This window comes from Heterocephalus glaber, unplaced genomic scaffold, assembly GCF_053883595.1.
Source record: "Heterocephalus glaber isolate CG9 unplaced genomic scaffold, H.glaber_assembly_v1.0 deba00001698, whole genome shotgun sequence".
Taxonomy (NCBI): Eukaryota; Metazoa; Chordata; class Mammalia; order Rodentia; family Bathyergidae; genus Heterocephalus; species Heterocephalus glaber.
Window position 1 is genome coordinate 32,063 of NW_028258419.1, and position 19,028 is coordinate 51,090.

A 19,028-nucleotide genomic window follows, 5' to 3' on the forward strand; every position below is an offset into this window, starting at 1 on the left:
TTGGTAAGGCCCTTCCTCATTATTTACTCTCCTTTCATTCTTCTTCCTCTCATCTCACACAGTATATAGATGACCTCTTCCTCTGCAACCCCTCCTATGAGTCATCCCATAAAGACACCTTCTTATTATTACAGCATCTAGACTCCAAGGAATATCATGCCCCTGAGGCCCAAATTTCTTCCCCATCTGTCACCTACTTGGGAATCATTCTCCAGAAACATACCCAAGTCTTACCTCCAAATTGTACCCACTTAATTTCCTAGACTCCAGTTCCTACCACCAAACAACTCCTCTCCTTTCTCAACATAATAGGATATTTCCACCTCTGGGTTCCAAGCTTTGCTCTCCTTACTCTTTTATATGGCCACACCTTTCTGCTCCAGCCAGACCTCAGCCCAGAGCCCAGTTCCATCTGAGACTATCTCCCAGTTCTACAACAAGAAATCTGACATGCTACTAATCTTCTCTTGCTTTCTCTAGACACCCAGCCTTATAAAGACAGCCTGGCTAACAAATTGGTCCTGGTTAAAGATTTAAACCCCTAGTCCCTATAGCCTGAGTAGATGAGACCCTTTCTGGTCATCTACAGCACCCTGATGGCTATCCATCTACAACACCCTCCCCAGTGGATACATCACTCTTGGGTAAAGCTGAGTCCTGCTAATAACTCACCTGACCCCTCCTTGTGAAAATGGCAAGTAATCTCTCTACTTCTCTCAGGTTGTCCGAGATTCCAGAGGACCCTTAAATGCCTTGCCCCTGCCTATCCTGCTCTTCACCCACTTCTCCATTCTGTCTGCTTTAATTTTACTTTTTTTCATCCTCAGGATTCCACCCTGGAGTCCTTTCTTACATAGATAAAAGATCTCCTTTTTTTAGTACCAGGGATCAAACTCAGAACCTTGTGCTTGTTAGGCAGGCACAGCACCACTGAGCTAAATCCCCAGCCAAAAGATCTCCTTCTTCAAGGTACTCTGTGTGACATCTCCCCAGAGGAGATCAAATTGTTTTCCTTCCTCCTCACCATCCTCTTATTCAATCACTGATAGAGAGGACCTTAAACATCCTGTGTTTCTAGGTTCCCCTCCTCCTCCTCCCATCCCCTCACCCGCTGAGACAGAGAGAGGCTCATTCTATTTTCCAAGCCATTTAAACCCAGCACTGGTCACAGAACACTCTGGGAGGAACTGTCTTCCCTTGGTGTTTGGCCAACCTTGGAGACATCTTCCTTGGCCACTCACCTATGCTCCATTACAGCCCTGAGTCCCAGCTGGAGACACCTGCTGTCAACTTCATCATTATCTCTCTCTGCTCTCTGTGTCTAATATCCATCCCTCTATTTGCCCTTCCTCCTCCCTAGCCTGCCTGTTGCCATTAAAGCCCTACCCAACAACATAGGGACCTAGTACCTCCCTGATCTACTATTGTTCCATCTCCTGAGATTTTTCTGACAGTCTCAAAAAAATATAGCTCATTCCATTCTTACCTTATGGAACCAGATAGTCTCCCTGGCAGAAGTAAACCTCCAAAATCATAGAGGCTTAGATCTTCTCACAGCCAAAAAGGCTGCTTATACATCTTCCTAAGAGGAAAATGTTGCTTTATACCAATCCATTAGGCATAGTGAGAGACTCAGCAAAAGGCTAACTGTGAAGAACACACTAGAGATAGAAATGATGAAGACTACAATTCCGTGAACCCAAAAAAATGAATCCAACAGGCAAGGCAAGTAATTAAACAGAAGAGAAAGAAAGGGAATCAACAACAGGAAAACAATATCATAAGGATAAGTCAATACATATCAGTTATAACCATCAATGTTAATGGTCTCAATTCATTTATCAAAAGAAACAGATGGCAGAATGGATCAAAAGGCAAGATCCAACATATGCTGCATACATGAAACACATTTAATTCAAAAAGCAATTCATATACTGAAAGTCAGAGGATAGAAAACAATACTCCATGTGATAAGAAACCAGAAAAAACAGGGGTAGTGATTCTATTTGCAGACAAAGTAGATTTCAAGCCAAGACTGATTAAGGGAGACAAAGAAGGTCACACATCCTTATAAAGGAAACAATCCAAGAGGAACAGATAACAATCATAAATGTATATGCACCAAATACCAGAACACCTAACTATGTAAAAAATATTAACAGACATGAAAAATCAAATAAGCACTAATACAATTGTAATGGGGGACTTCAATACTACACTGTTACAAACAGACAGATCAACTAGGCAAAAATATCAACTGAGAAATATCAAAACCGAACCAAATTTTTGCACAAATGAACTTATTAGATGTCTACAGAGTGTTCTGACCCACAGTATCAGAATACACATTCTTCTCAGTTGCACATGGGATGGTCTCCAAAATAGATCACATACTAGCTCATAGAACATCGTTAAGTAAATGCAAAAGAAATGAAATCATCCAATGCATATTATCTGACCATAGTGCAATGAAATTGGACATCAACAGCAAAAGAAACCACAAAAACTGAATAAACACATGGAAATTAAATAAAACCCTCCTGAATAACCAATGTGTCACAGAGAAAACTAAAGAATAAATTAGGCAGTTTCTACAATTAAATGATAATACCAATATATCAGAACTTATGGGACTCAATGTTATATGAGGGAAGTTTATAGCAGTGAATTACCATATAAGGAATACAGAGTGAACTCAAACAAACAATCTAATGTTGAACCTCAAACATCTAGAAAAAGAAGAACAAGTCAAGCCCAAAGCTCATACAAGGGAGGAAATTATAAAGATCAGAGCAGAAATTAATGCAATGGAGACTAAGAAAACAATACAAAGAATCAATGAATTTAAGAGTTGGTTCTTTGAAAGATTAAATAAAATTGGCAAATTTCTAGCTAATCTTATCAAAAAAGGGGGAAAAAAAGACTCAAATCCATGCAATTAGGAATGAAAAGGTTGAAATCACAACAGATCCTGGAGAAATTCATAAAATTATCAATACCTACTTTGAGAACATGTATTCTAATAAGATGGAAAACACAGAAAAATAGACAGATTCCTAGATACATATGAATTACCAAATCTGAATCAAGAAGATATAAAAATTCTATATAAACCAATATCAGTGAATGAAATTGAAGATGTAATTAAAACCCTACCAACCAAGAAAAGCCCAGTCCCTGATGGATTCACTGCTGCATTCTACAAGAAACTTAGAGACCTAGTGCTGCTACTTCTCAAACACTTTCATGAAATTGAAAGGGAAGCAATAAACTGAAATTCATTCTTGGAAGCAAGCATTACCTTGATACCAAAACCAAAGAAAGATCCAACCGAAAAACAGAACTGTAGGCCAATCTCTCCAATAAACATAGATGCAAAATTCCTCAATAAGATACTGGCAAACAGAATGCAGCAAATCATCAAAAAGATTATACACCATGACTAAGTAGGATTCATTCCAGGGATGCAGGGATGATTCAACAAATGGAAATCATTAAATGTAATATTATATTAACAGAGCCAAGGACAAAAATCATATCATCATCTCAACAGATGCAGAAAAAGCATTTGACAAAGTCCAACACCCATTCATGATAAAATAAAACCCTACAAAAAATTGGAATAGATGGTCTTTATCTCAATCTGATAAAAGCCATATATAACAAACCAACAGCCAACCTCATACCAAATGGAAAAACACTGAAAGCTTTCCCTCATTTTTTTTCTTTTTCATATATTTACACAAGTTCAAAATGATATTCACAGAATGTTCTAAATTTTGACCAAGAGTCAAAAAAATGCATTTAAACTTTGGAACGTGCCCACCTAAACAGGAGGCTGACCCCAACAGTAAGTGGGACAGACCCCTGAGAACCAAAGGGCTGGGAAAGTCAGGAAGAGTTGAAAGGATTCTTCAGTTTATGAACTTGGTGCAGTGGACTGCGAGGGTGATACCTTTACAATGGAGATACTGGCACCTGTCCCTTCCATTACTTGCTGTGCAGGCTTCTGTCCCACACAGCACTGTGCAACTGACTGGAATAACTTTTTGATTCTGGGGCACAGTGTACAAACTCATGGTTCCAGAACTTAAATGCTGGATTTTTAATCAGCTCAGTGAAAGTAGTAAGAAGACCCCAAAAATGTGGCCTATTCACAATCAACCATTCCAAGAGAACCCTTGTGATCTGCTCCTGGATAGCTTCAGTGTTGGTCTCTACAAAAAGGTACAGCATGGTGCGGCTGAAGTAAAGTGTAGCTATTTGGATACCGCAGCTGATTTGCAATTACATTGAAGAAGAGATACCAACCCTCAGTGTCCAAGTCCATAGCCAGGTTCTGGAAGATGTCCATGCGTGCCGAGGAGTGAGTGATGGGGCTCATGGAAGACGTGCTGTCCTTATTGTGGATGTGTGCAATGGTCTGAGTCCCTACGTAGAGCACCAGTGCATTGACAAGCTGAAGGTTGTAGCGATTGCCAGGCTCATTGGATACCTGTAGGTTGCTACGCAGATCAGACAGAAAAGTGACCGGTGATCAACTTTTAAGATAGAAATCCAAATCCTTTTTGAATTGAGGTGGCATTACTCCAGTGAAATTGGTGAGAATCCGGGGTGCAATGTTAATTTCACTCAACATATTCACCTTCAGATTAGGAGAGAATGGGTCTGGGAGCCTCATGTTTCTTGGGAAGGCACTCAGGATCAAATTTCTTAATTGGATACAATTAAGTGGGATCACATCACAGAACCCATAATAGTAATCACAAAAGTACTCTGGGAAATCATGCAAAAGAACCAGCAGCACTCTTAGAGTACCCCTGTAGAGGATTTGCAAAGGTTTGGTGAATTCCACATTTCTAAGGAAAGGCGCTAAATATCTGAATAAATCAATCAGTAGCTGCGCATACATAGGCCATCCCTTCTGCTGTGGCATATGTGCCAGCATTCTTGCAATAAATATCCGATGGGAGATCAGTTCAAGCCAGGCATATACAAAGCCAGGAGCTTTGGTGGGCCTTAAGATGCGGACTGTATTGCAGAAAGCTGTGAGTGTCTGAAAATTAATAGTTTCCAACACTTGGTCAGGTGCAGTAAGTTCCAAGAGCAGTATGATAAAAATCTGATGGTAGGGAAGCTGCTGAAATTCACTTTGCCGAACATCATGGAACAAGACAAGACAAGGATATCCACTGTCACCACTCTTGTTCAATATAGTTTTGGAAACACTAGCCACAGCAATTAGACAAGAGATAGAAATAAAAGGAGTAAGGATAGGAAAGGAAGAAGTTATCATTATTTGTAAATGACATGATACTCTACATAAGACCCCAAACACTCCACAAAAAAACTTAATAACCAAATTCAGTAGCATAGCTGGTTACAAAGTCAACACTCAAAAACCAATAGCAAAAAAAATAAAAAAAATTTAAAAAACCAATAGCATTCCTGTACACAAATAAAAAGCTCACTAAGAGAGAAATTAGGGAAAGCCACATTTCACAATAGCATACCCAAAAATGAAATACATAGGAGTCAATCTAACAAAGGAAGTAAAAGACCTTTATATTGAAAACTACAGTACTCTGAAAAAGGAGATTCAAGAGGATATCAGAAACAATATCCTTTGTTCTTGGGTAGGAAGAACCAATGTGGTGAAAATGGCCACACTTCCAAAGTTGATATGCAGATTTAATGCAATCCCAATCAAAACGCCAACAGAATATCTCATAACATTAGAGAAAATAATACTAAAATTCATTTGAAGCCAGAAGAGACCTAGAATAGCAAAAGTAATTCTGGGTAACAAAGGACTGTGATAAAAACAGCATGGTACTGTCCAAAAAACAGATCCAAGGATAAATGGAACAGATTAGAAGAAACAACTCCAAACATACTCAGCTCCCTGAAATTTGACAATGAAGTCAAACACCTTCACTAGAAGAAAGATAATCTCTAATAAATAGTACTGGAAAAACTAGCTTTCTACATGCTGAAGATTAAAACTAGACTCATATCTTTCACCATGCACTAAACTCAAATCAAAATGGATCAAAGATCTAAATATTAAAACAGAAACACTAAATGTGCTGGAAGATAGAATAGGTAGGACTCTTGAAGACATTGGTGTAGGCAAAGATTTTATGAACAAAACCTCAATCCCACAGGAAATATCACAAAGAATCAACAACTGGGATCTCATCTTATTAAAAAGCTTCTGCACAGCAAAAGATACCACCAGCAGAGTGGAGACAACCGACAATGTGGGAAAAAAGTTTTGCCAGCTGTTCCTCAGACAAAAGACTAATATCTGGTATATATAAAGAACTCAAAAAAATCAGATCCCCAAAATTTAAAGAAGGATCCAATCCAAAAAGGACATCTGAAGTGAACAGACACTTCTCAGATAAAGTAGAAACACGAAATAAATATATGAAAAAATGTTCAACATCACTACTCATTCAAGAGATGCAAATAAAAACAACGCTGAGATTCCATCTTGCTCTAGAAAGAAAGGCTGTTATCAAGAAATCAACCAGTAACAAATGTTGGCAGGACTGTGGGGGAAAAGGAACCCTTCTCCACTATTTGTGGGAGTGTAGACTGGTGCAACCACTGTGGAAATCAGTGTGGAGATTCCTCAAAAAATCTAGGATAAGAGGTCCCATGACCCTCTATTCCTTTTCTGGGTATCTTCCCAAAAGAATTAAAAGCATCATACCACAGCAATATGTTTATAGTGACACAGTTTCCAATAGCTAAATCTTGGAAACAGCCCAAATGCCTATCAAATGATGAATGGATAAAGAAAATGTTGGGGGTTTTTATACAATGGAGCACTACTCTGTCAGAAAGGAGGATAAGCTTGAGCCAGGCGTGATGGCACATGCCTGTAATCCCAACACTAGGAAGGCTGAGGCAGGAGGATCGCTGTAAGTTCGAGGCCAGCATGGACTACATAGTGAGTTCAAGGTGAGCCTGAATTGCATAGGGAGACCCTGTCTCAAAAAGCCAATAATGAAGAAAAAATAAATAAACCAAGAAGGATCAGCTTAAGACATTTCTAGCTAAATGGATGCACCTTGAGATCATACTCTAAGTGAGATAAATCGGACACACATGTTTAAATACCATGGTTTCTCTGGTGTGAGAAACCAGAAATGTAAATAAGGACCAAAATGTATAATAGATATTGGGAAATGGGAAGAAAAATGCTCATATGAGAAGCGGAACAAAGGAAGGGGGGAGGAAAGAAGGGATGAGAAAGAAAGAGAGAATGGGGGAAAATGGATACAAAGCCTTTGTAAATAAGGAGGGAAAAGGGGTCAAGGAGGAGCAAAGGGAGAAAAAGAAACAAGATCTATCACGTACAGGTACAAATTCCCTATGATGAATGTTATCATTATGTCTATCTAAAATGTACCCACAAATGTTTTGCTTCAAAAAGAAAAAAAAGAATAGAGGATGCAGAAACAACCCCAGGCCCATTCAGCGATCCGATCTTTGACAAAGGGTGCAAAAAGCATATGCTAGAGGAAACGTAGAGTCTTTAACAAATGGTATTGAGAAAACTGGCTTTCCACCTGCAGAAGAGTGAATCTAGAGTCATATGTCTCACCGTGTACTAAAATAAAATCAAATGGATGAAAGATGTAAATATTAAAAGAAACAATCTGCTGGAAGATAAAATAGGTAAAAGTCTTGAAGTTATAGATGTAGGCAAGGACTTTATGAACAGAACCTCAGTTGCACAAGAAATAATATCAAGAATCAACAAATGGGATCATATCAAATGAAAAGCTTCTGGGGGCCAGGGATTTAGCTCAGTGGTTCCAGCGCCTGCCACGCAAACACAAGGACCCAAGTTCGATCCCTGGTACAAAAAAAAAAAAAAATTAAAAGCTTCTGCACAGCAAAATAAATAACCAACAGAGTGAAGAGACAATATACAGAATGGGAAAAAAAAATTTGACTGCCACTCCTCAGAGGACTAATATCTATAATAGATAAAGAACTTAAAAAAAATAGACTTCCATAATAAAAGACCCAATCAAAAAGTAGGCAGGGCTGAGAATTTAGCTCAGTGGTTCTGGGGCCTGCCTCGAAAGCACAAGGTCCCGAGTTTGATCCCCGGTACCAAAAAAAAAAAAAGTAGGCAGCTGAAATTAATAGACACTTCTCAGAAGGAGGACAAATCACCAATAAATACATGAAAAAAATGTTTGACCTCACTGACTATTAGAGAAATACAAATAAATACAACATTGAGATTTCCATCCAGAAAGAATGGCTACCATCAAGAAATCAAATAATGACAAATGCTGGTGAAGCTGTGGGGAAAAAGAAACCCTTCTACACTGTTGGTGGGGATATAAAACTGCTAAACCCACTGTGGAAATCAGTATGGAAAGTCTTCAAAAAACAAACTAAAAATTCCATTCAACCCACCTATTCCCCTTCTAGGTATCTTTCCAAAAAAGTTAAAAGATATCACATACAGGAATACATACATTCCCAGGAGTGGTGGTGTATGCCTGTCAGCTTAGCACTTGGGAGGCTGAAGCAGGAGTATTGCTGCTAGTTTGATGCCAGCCTGGGCTACATAGTGAGTTCAAGTCCAACCTGAACTACAGAGCAAGACCCTCTCTCCAAAAACCAAAAGAAACAAACAAAAACCATGCATACCCACATTTAGAGCAGCACAACTTATAATAGCTAAATCTTCACAGCAGACTGTATGTCCATCACAAGATGAGTGGATTAAAAAAATTGGTATTTATACAAATAGAGTACTATTCTGCTATACAGAAGGATGAATTTGGGGTAAATTGTAGGAGAATGGGTACACCTTGAAACCACAATACTAAATGAAGTAAATCAGACACACAAATTTAAATATCACATGGTTTCTCTTATGTGAGAAACCCAAAGTATAAATAATTGAAAAGCAAAATAAAAGATGGATAATAGTAAAGGGAGATAGATCTTTTGCAAATGGTAAGGGGAACAAGAGGTCTAGGGATCGGGGATGGAGAAGAGGGGAAGAGAACATTAAAAAATTAAGATGTGTTATATACATGTACCAACTCCTTATGATGAATGCAATCATTATATACTGCAGAAATGTACTAATAACAATGTGAAAAAATCCACACCAAGTCTTATTCATATTCAACTTGCAGAAAACATGTTTTATGTTTGATAAACAAACATACTTGAAAAAAGCCAAAGGGAACAAATACCTAGAGAGGAGGAATCCTAAGAATACAACTTCTCTTTCAAAACCATAACAAGCAAGAAGAGAGTGGGTGAAATAATGTGTTCCGAGAGAGAAGGAAAAGACGAACCTAGAACTCTGTACCCAGGGACGTTATCCTTCCAGCCAAAGGAAACAGCTGCCTACTGGAGTGGGCAAATCCCAAACATCAACAACACCAGATGCTGGGAGGGTGTGAAGCAACAGCGATTCCCCTTTACTGCAGGGAGCACACAGGGGTACAGACACTTTGGGAGAACATAGGCACTGTCTCAGAAAACAAAACATATTCTGAGCATAACACCCTATAGTCATGCACCTTGAGATTTACCTAAATGAGAACACTTAGCCCACAGGAAATCCTGCGCACAAAAGACGCAGCATCATCACTCATAGCTGCCAGAACTTGAAGAGATTAAGATGACCTTCAGCAGGAAGATGGGCAAATAAACTGTAGTGCATCCAGATAATGAAGTAGGACTCGGCTCTAAGAAAGAAAGGAGTCATGAGCCAAGAGAAGGCTTGGAGAAAGCTTAAGTCACATTAGATACAGCAGATCTGAAAACACTACATGCTATAACACTCCAACCACATGACTGTCCAGAAAAGTCAAATCCATGGACACATTAAAAGGTTGGTGGTTGCCTGGGGTGGCAGGGAGGGGAGAACAGTCCACATATGAGTTCAGGGCAAGGAGATCACTCTATATGTTACTTTGAGGGTGGATGGCTGTCAGAACCCACCTGTCACAGCCCCAGAGCATGCAAGAGCAAGAGTGGCTGCATGTAAAGTGTGCACTTTTGGTGATGATGCAGGCTCACTGATTATGAAAACTGTAAGGAATGGGATTGTAAATTAATACGGGGCAAAGCATAGGTGAGATGTCTCTGTACCTTCTTCTTAATTTTTCTGTGAACCTAAAATTACTCTTTTTTAAAAAATCTACTTTTTAGAAAGGAAGGAAAAATAAAAGCTTTCCCAGAGGAGGGAAAATGGAGAATTTGTTGCCAGTTCACCTATCTTGCAGGAACTGCTAAGTAATAAGTGAAGGTAAAACCAAAAACTTATTTTTTCTTATTATTAATAGATCTAACTGAAATCACTCTGTCCAAAATAAAAATGGCAACACTGCATTTGGTGAGTATAACCCTGTGTAAGGGAAATGAATGACAGAGTTAGGAACAACCAAGGTAACTGTAGTACCCGTGAAGTGGTATGCTATTATTATAGACATCTAAGTTAGGTAGAAATATTACAGGCAGTCAGCTAGGGCTGGGTCCTCAACAGAATCAGCACAAAAGATGAAAACATGTTACAACCATGGCTAGAGATACATCCGTTGGAGACCAGGCCTCAAGATAAAGATGAAATGACCAGGCCTGCATACTTCCCTAAAGGACAAGATAAGTGATAACACCTGGCCTAATGAAGTCTAGATAGACATCAGTCACTCCAGTGGGTGACCAAGACCTCCAGACCCATCATTTCCTAGAAAAAGTGTTTGTTCTTTCCATGTACACTTGTTACTTGACTTGTTCCCCCATTGAATCACTATTAGGCAACTATACTTGTAACCTTATTGGTTGATTATAGCATGTTGTACCCACATAGTTTTGCTCTATAAAACTTGCTTGTAGATTTACTATGGAGTAGTGGATAATTCCAGAAAGCCTTCCCCTTTTGTTCCACAGAACTAAAGGCTGGTTTCTGGCTGTGAGGCTGGAGCCTAATTGTTCAGCCTACAGCACTCTGTTTGCCTCCTGCCAGCTTGAACTCAGCTCCTTGACCTCCTGCTGGCTTGAACTTGGCTGCCTCTCATCCTGGCACTGGGAGCTGCTAGATGGAGCCAGCACTTTCTCTGAGTTTGGAGTTCAGTTGACCCCTCTCCAAGACATCTACAGCCAATCATCCTCTCCTAGGGGACATCTGAACCTGAATAAATCACCAGCCATTACTGTCCACTGCATCCACTGCTCTGTTCCACTGATGCATTTCTCTGTGGAGGTCTCTGGGGTCACCAGTAGTCACTATGCATCTGTAGGTTTGGGCCACCCTTCCTACACAACTATTTAATTTGGCAGAGCAGAAAGCTATTGCCCACTCAGTAGGAGAACGTGATCAAACAAAGAAAGAAGTTAGTGTATGAATTGGAGGACTGACTGATAAGAGCTCAAGAAAAATGTACACTTCGGATACAGCTTTTGGAGTATCTACCAAACAAATTGATGTTTACTGAAGTGTTATTTGTCCAATTCTGGATGAAGCTATTATGGGGTATAATTGTACTATCTTTGTATATGGCCGTGTTGATACTGGAAACATCTTTACAATGAAAGTGAAAGTCACCTAATGAAGCATAAATCTGGGAGGAGGATCCTTTGGCTAGTATAATTCCACATAAACTTCATCAAATTTTTGAGAGGTTTACTGATAATGGTACTGAATTTTCAGCCAAAGTGTCTCCTTTGGAAATCTATAATGAAGAACTTTTTTATCTTAATCCTTCTGATGTTTCTGAGAGACTATAGATGTTGGATGATCCCCATAACAAGAGAGGAGTGTTAACTGAAGGTTTAGAAGAAATTTCAGTACTCAAAAAGGATGAAGTCTATCAAATTTTGGAGAAGGGAGCAGCAAAAAGAACATCTGCAGCAACTTTCATGAATGCATACTCCAGTCATTTCCATTCAGTTTTTTCTGTTATAATACATATGAAAGAAACCACAATTGATGGAGACTTTGTTAAAATTGGAAAGTTGAAATTGGTTGATCTTGCAGGAAATGAAAATATTTGTCTTTCTGGAGCTGTTGACGAGAGCTCAGGAAGCTGGAACTATCAATCAATCTCTGTTGACTTTGGGAAGGGTGATTACTGCTCTTGTAGAAAAAATACCTCATGAGAATCTAAACTAACTAGAATCCTCCAAGATTCTCTCCGGGGCTACACAAAAACATCTATAATTGCAACAATTTCTCCTGCATCTCTCAATCTTAGTACATTGGAATATGATCATATAGCAAAGAATACGTTGAATAAACCTGAAGTTAATCAGAAATTCACCAAGAAAGCTCTTATTAAGGAGTATACAGAAGAGATAGAGCATCTGAAATGAGATCTTGCTGCACTTGTGAGAAAAATGGAGTGTACATTTCTGAAGAAAACTAGAACCACGAGTGGAAAATTAACTGCTCAAGAAGAGCAGATTGTGGGATTGATTGAAGAAATTGGTACTCTTGAGGAGGAACTAAGTAGGGTTACAGAGTTGATCATGGATAATACAAACGAACTTTAACAATGTAAATCTGACCTGTAAAGTAAGACAAACGAACTTGAAACTACTCAAAAACATTTGTAAGAAACTAAATTGTAACTTATTAAAGAAGAATATATCTCATTGGCTTTGGAAAGCAATGAAGAAAAACTTCATGAAAGTGCCAGTAAGTTGCTTGACACAGTTAAAGAAACTACAAAACTTGTGTCTTGTCTTCATTCCAAACTGGATCATAAGAAGGCAATTGGACAACACACAGAAGCTCAAGATATTTTTGCCAAAAACCTGAAGAGTCTGTTTAATAATATGGAAGAATTAATTAAGGATGGCAGCTCAATACAAAAGGCCAAACTAGAAGGTCACAAGGCCTTGTTTGATAATCTGACGTCTCCCAGTGTGTCTGCATTAGAATCCTTTACAACACACAGGATCTCTTCACATCTATTTCAGAAAATGTGTCGACTCATGTTTCTTAAATTTCTAATATGATATCAGAAGAACAATCACTAGCAGCAGTAAGTAAAATTTTACAGCAGAAATTAATGAACTTACAACTGACCTTCTACATTCACTGCCAATGGCTTTACCTCCTACTGTGGTGTCTATATTGAAACTCAAAAGTCAACCCAAACATATTTTCAAGACTTCATCGACTCAGGTGAAAAAGAACTTTGCCAGTTAATGTATCTTTGGGCAGAGACTATGTACTTTGGAGGAAAAGTATGAAAACATATGGAAACCACTTAATAGTGTTCAAAACAATACAAAGGAACAAATAAAACAGAGGTGTTAACCCGATGGAGATGTCTAAAGTGGGAGAAACTACAGAGCACTCTGTTATGAAGAGATTACTACTTCAAGCCTAGAGAAGCCTGTGGTTAACTTGAGGCTTGAGATGATTTTAAATAAAACCTGGAGCCTCAGACCTTGAGCCTTATGTACAGATTAAAAAGGAATAGAATATATCAAAGCAGTCTAGTAAATGTAGTTAACTTCAATTAATCTACCCATGTTTTGATCCTTGTAATTCCCTGTGTATTAAATTGTGTTTCATTTGGGAATTTGCATTGAGTAAATATGTTTCTAGCTTTTCATATAAAGTAGTATTTATTTCCTTTGTATATTATTAAATAGCAAATGTATGGGAGCTGAATTATTTTAGGCTTGAACTTACACAGGTAAATACCCCTGACACTTGGGACTTGCAAAAGATCGTCTCATTTATTCTCTTGCTGTGCTTTAGTTAAGTCTACTTTTTTTTATCCCTAGATTTTTCTATTTTGACCTCTCAGGTCACTTTCTTTCTTTTTATTTGTCACAAAACCTTTTATAGAGCTTCAAAAAGGTTTTTCTCTTTCTTTTTGTTGCAGTTGTAGGAATTGAATCTAAGGTATGGTGAACTACATCCCCTCACCCCAACCCCTCCACCACAAACTCTGAAAGTATCTCTTCTTTCAGTTTTTGTTTTTCCCTAGACATGAAAATATTCCATTCTCTTATGAGGCTTAGCACTTTAATCCTCACAGAGTTCTCCAAAAACCAGCTTCTCAAAATATATAGATTGTTATTATGTATGATAAAACTTCCTATACCTTTGAATTAGGGCTTTGTGGTCCCACTCTAAGGCTTATGTGTTTTTTATTTGTTTTGTCTTGGTACCAGGGATCAAACTCAGGACCTTGTGCTTGCCAGGCAGGCAACAGCAGGCACTGCGCCACTGAGGTACATTCCCGGCCCTTTAAGGCTTATGCTTTTAGGAGAAGGTCACATGATTTAAGGACTTTTAAAAACTGCCAATTATGACTATAATTTATATTCTTTTGTTTGCCTTATGAAACTTCTTATTGTTCTTTCTATATAGTAAAATATGTTTATGTACATTTAATCTTTAAAAAAACTTCCCTGTAGAGTAGGGTCCTTTGCTAACCATTCAGGACCCTTCCTGCTTCTCAGGAGCTATGAGCTCAATAAATATTTCCTATTCTTAATCTCTGTTGTTCCTGGAATCCATTCTTTGATTTTAGAGAACACGAACTCAGCATATCAAATATCTAACAGGTTGAGAATTATAATATTTTCCTTATATAATTTGGAGGTCCTACTTCATCTCCTATATCATCTCTGTATCACTATTATTTGAAGGTGGACTTGGAATAGTTTTAAGTGTATATTGCAAATTCCAGCACAACTAGACAAGTAAAAAAGGAACTACATCTGCCAACAAATGACAAAATGAAATCAGATAAGATGCCTGAGAAAATTACATAACAAAGGAAAATATGGGACACAAAATGAGAAACAAGGAATAAAACAAATGAGTAAAAATAGCAACAGATTTGGTAACTATTAATTCAACTATACCTAGGCACTTTAAAAATCAATAGTCTAGGGGCTAGAGATTTAGCTCAGTGGTTCTGCCGCCTGCCTCGCAAGTGCAAGGTCCTGAGTTCCATCCCTGGTACCCGCCCCCCAAAAAATCAATAGTCTAAAAGGACTATTAAAACAGACTGTCATAAGGGACCCAACACCAAGATCCAATAGTATGCTGTTTACAATTAAACTACTTTAAATATAATGCCACATAGATGAAAGAACAGACATATATACAATGCAAAAAGTGAAAGTATCTATATAAAGTTAGACAGTTTTTAGAACAAGGAAGATATACATTAGGGATGAAGAGGCATCACTTAATGGCAAAGAGCTTCATTATCCCAAGAAGCTATTCCACTCCTTACTATGTCTATCTGGCAGATCATCAATACACATCAGGCAAACACCGACGGAACTGTATGAGGAATCCACCAATTCATACTATCCTAGGAGACCTCAACACTCCTCCCTTAGGAATGAGCAAGTCCTGCAGGCAGAAATCCAGTGAAGTCAAGTTGACTTCACCACTATAGTCAATCTCTTGGTCCTAACTGTGCTTTATACACTACTTCATCCAACAAGGGAAGAATGCATGTTCTCATGTTTATGAGGAACATTCATCAAAACAAACCACGGTCTGACATGTGGGTCACTCAACATGTCTTATGCAACCTTCCACAACAGGATCAATACAGTCAATGCATACTCCAGAATTCCAAAGGAATAAAAGCAGAAATCAGGAACAGAAAGATAGTGAGGAAATTCCCAAATAGTTGCAGGTTACACAACATACTTCTAAATAACACAGGGGTCAAAAAGAAATCTCAAGACACTTAAAAGTATCTTGACCTAAAAGAAAATGGAAAAACAACTAACCAAAATTTGTGGTATGCAGCAAAATATAGGAAATCTAATAGCACTGAATAGATGATTCAAAAAAAAAACAGAACTAAAACCAAGAATCTGAACTTCCCCATCAGGATATTAGAAAAGAAGGAGCAAATTTAATCCAAAGTAACCAAGAAAAAATAATAAAATTACTGCATAAATCAGTGAAATTGAAAACAGAATATCAATTTAAAAATCAACAAAACAAAAATGTGGTTCTTTTAAAAAACAAACTGGTGAACCTCTAGCTAAAACTCAGAGAAGTGTTATTACAAGTGGTACCATGAACATGAAAAGGTAACAAAGGAACAAAACTGTAAGCCCACCAATCTGACAACACACATGAAAGTGAATACTATCTTGAAAGACACAACCAAAACACAGAAGACGCAGGTGGGCTCCAGGTGGGAGAAAATCAGGGCGACCCCAGGAAACACCCTTCTGCCCAGTCTCCTTTCTGAAGCTGACTGCCCCAGAGAGTCCAGGGTGAGGTGAGGCCTGGCGTCAGCACACAGGCCCTGGTTCGGAGGTCATGTGAGTGAGCTCTGTAGCTCAGGGACGGGTGGTGCTGCCTGGCAGCTGGTGAAAACAACCCCAGAGGAAGGGGCACCCAAGCAAGCCTGAAGTCAGGGACCAGCATCTGGCCTTCCAGCTAGGAGACATTTAGCAGGTTGGCAGCCGCCAGGCAGGAAGTACAGGGTTAAGCTCCTGTGCTTGTGGGAGGTGGGGAAGTGCTGACTGACTGCTAGAACCCCTTCTCCTGTGTCTTTGTTGCAGCTAAGGCCCTCCAGGGAAAACCACAGAAAACAACAACAAAAAAGGTCTAACCAGGCCCCCTTCTGGGTGACCGCCACTAAATGCTGTTCTCCACCTTCTCCTTGTAATCTAAATCCTCCACCCCACTGTGTCTGCCCACCACCTGTAAACAGGCCAGGTATGGAGAAGCGTGACCTCAACTGCACACTCACCCACACGCCGTGACATGTCTCTGTGGGGTGACCATGCACAGGCGTCCCCAACACAAGTCCCCTCCTTCCTCAGATCAGGAGAGGACTTTTAGGTCCTCTTTCCTGAGTGTTGTTATGAGGTGTGATAAAAAATACAGCGAATGTTGCTGCTGAGTGCCATCCAATGGAAAGGCAGGCTTATAAAAACACGATGCTGTGTCATCATCCATCACAGAGGTCTGTGCAACCTTTGGCTTTTCCCTAAGTCAAAATCACCTTGAAGTAAATATTCTGAGTTAATTTGGGACATCGAGGCAGTCATAACAATGCAAGTTGACTGTGTTAGTTACTTTTCTCTTGTTGCTGAGACAAAATACCCAACACTCAAAGTTAGAGGGAAGGGGTTTATTTGGCTTACAGTGCATAGAGGTTTTTGTACTGTAATCAGCTGGCTCCGAGGCAGGGGCGACAAACAGGCGCCACAGAGGAGAAACAACATGGCACTCACAAGGCAGCAAAGGCAACAAGGGAGAGTTTACTAGCATCTTTCTGCCCCTTTTATCTTATTCAGATACTGGGATTAGGGCAGTGCCAAACTAATCACTCACATGTAGTGGATTAGTAGTCACATACCCTTAACCCCAGCATCACACATTCCAGATTAAACTACTTCTAGAAAAGAAAGTCCCACCTGATCTGCATGAGGTTTGGGGGACATCTAAACACAAGCCATAACATAGACACTCATGAAAAATGAGACCTTTCTGCCTCATGGAGCTTGTCTGACCCCAAGATTCCCATCTGTGAAGTGGGTCAGGAGGCCACAGGACTGGCCACTCTGGGGCTCAGCATTTCTGGGAGGACCGTCCATCCCGCCTGTGCCCTAAGAGCAGGGGTGCCACTGATGGGAGGCAAGCTAATTTTGAGATAATTAGCAGAAAAAGGAAAGTACCTGCGTTTGGGAGCCGATAACGCGAGCCTCCAGGGAGCTTCCGAATCCCGAAATGGCGCGGGCGGCAGCCAAGAGCGCGCCCCAGGCACCCGACCCCTGGCCAAGACTGCGCCCCACCCCCCCGGCCTACCCGCGGGACGGGCTTTAATTTGCCCGAACTAACACAGGGGGTGCCCTCGCGTGGTTGGCTGGGTGACGAGCAGGGTGCGGGGTCCTCAAATCTTTTAGTTTTAGAAGTCTCATTTTTTTTTATTTCATTCAAACTCATGTACCTGTTGTCTGGGAGAGCCTTTGGCTGGGGGCTTTGTACCCCAGTTCCTGTTGTGTGAGCAAGCTTCTGGCTAGGGTCTCATGCACATATCAATGGTATCAGGGTGAGCCTCTGGCTGTTGCTTGTGCACCTGTGCAGCTCTTTTCCAGGTGCACTTGGCTTGGGCCAGTGTGCCCCAGCCTATGGGGTCAGGGCAGAGCCCTGGCTGGGATCTGCTTGCAGCCACGCTGCTCTGGTCCACACCACTGCTCCCCCAACTAAGGTGGTCTGGTGTGCCCATATTGCAGGTATATTCTTTTGGACTCACTTTTCCAGTGGGCCTTAATTTTCATCAAGGAGCCTCAGAGAGGGCCTCTCTGATGTTCACTTCTGCTCTATCATCCGGAGCTCAAAACAAAGTTCTTTATGACCCCTGCAACTCTGCGGTGTGGATCCAAGTAATGGCTCGGCACAGCTGTGGTGGGGGGTGCTGCTGGAGCCCAAGTGGCTCACTTCCTTGGTGTGTGGGGGGTGTCTCTGCTCCTTGGCGCTCGGGGGGATGGGGGGGTATGGTGCCCTGAGAGCTGGAAATCGCTTTCTGACCAGCCCCTGGGGTGTTTGGAGGTTCAGAGAGGGCTGAGAAGAGACACTGCCCCTTTCTGCCTGTTAGCTCCTCAAGACTGCCTGTGATCCCTGGGGTTTGTGCCCCCAACCCACCTAATGTCCCTCCCTAGCCAAATCTCCCCAGCCTGCCAACCCAAATTTGGATCCCAAAGGGCCCCAGGTGGCCAAAGCTTGGTAAAATCCCAGTTGATGGGAGGTGGGGGAGCCTTTAGGAGGTGGAGCCTAGCTAGGGGAAGCAGGTCAATGTGGGCACGTCCTTGGGGGAGACAATGGGACCCCAGCCCCTGCTTTCTTTCTCTTTGCTTCCCAGCTGTCCTGAGGTGTCCACTTTCCCCCAAAGCACCTGTGGGTGACACCATTCACACTGGGAGTCAAAGGAAACCTTGGTTTGACCTGAGCCTCATGCACCCTGTGACATGCTGCTCTGTGCAGAAGCTGGCTGGAATCAGCTTTTGACCCTGCATCC

The 19,028-nt window shown here is 40.5% G+C and overlaps 2 pseudogenes; one reads left to right on the plus strand and one right to left on the minus strand.

The window, feature by feature from the left end:
* Nucleotides 1-3,919: 3,919 nt before the first annotated feature.
* Nucleotides 3,920-5,373, minus strand: LOC147821772 (CCR4-NOT transcription complex subunit 1 pseudogene; annotated as a pseudogene).
* Nucleotides 5,374-9,981: 4,608 nt separating this feature from the next.
* LOC101713163 (kinesin-like protein KIF11 pseudogene) lies at nt 9,982-13,210 on the plus strand (annotated as a pseudogene).
* The last annotated feature ends 5,818 nt before the right edge of the window (nt 13,211-19,028 follow it).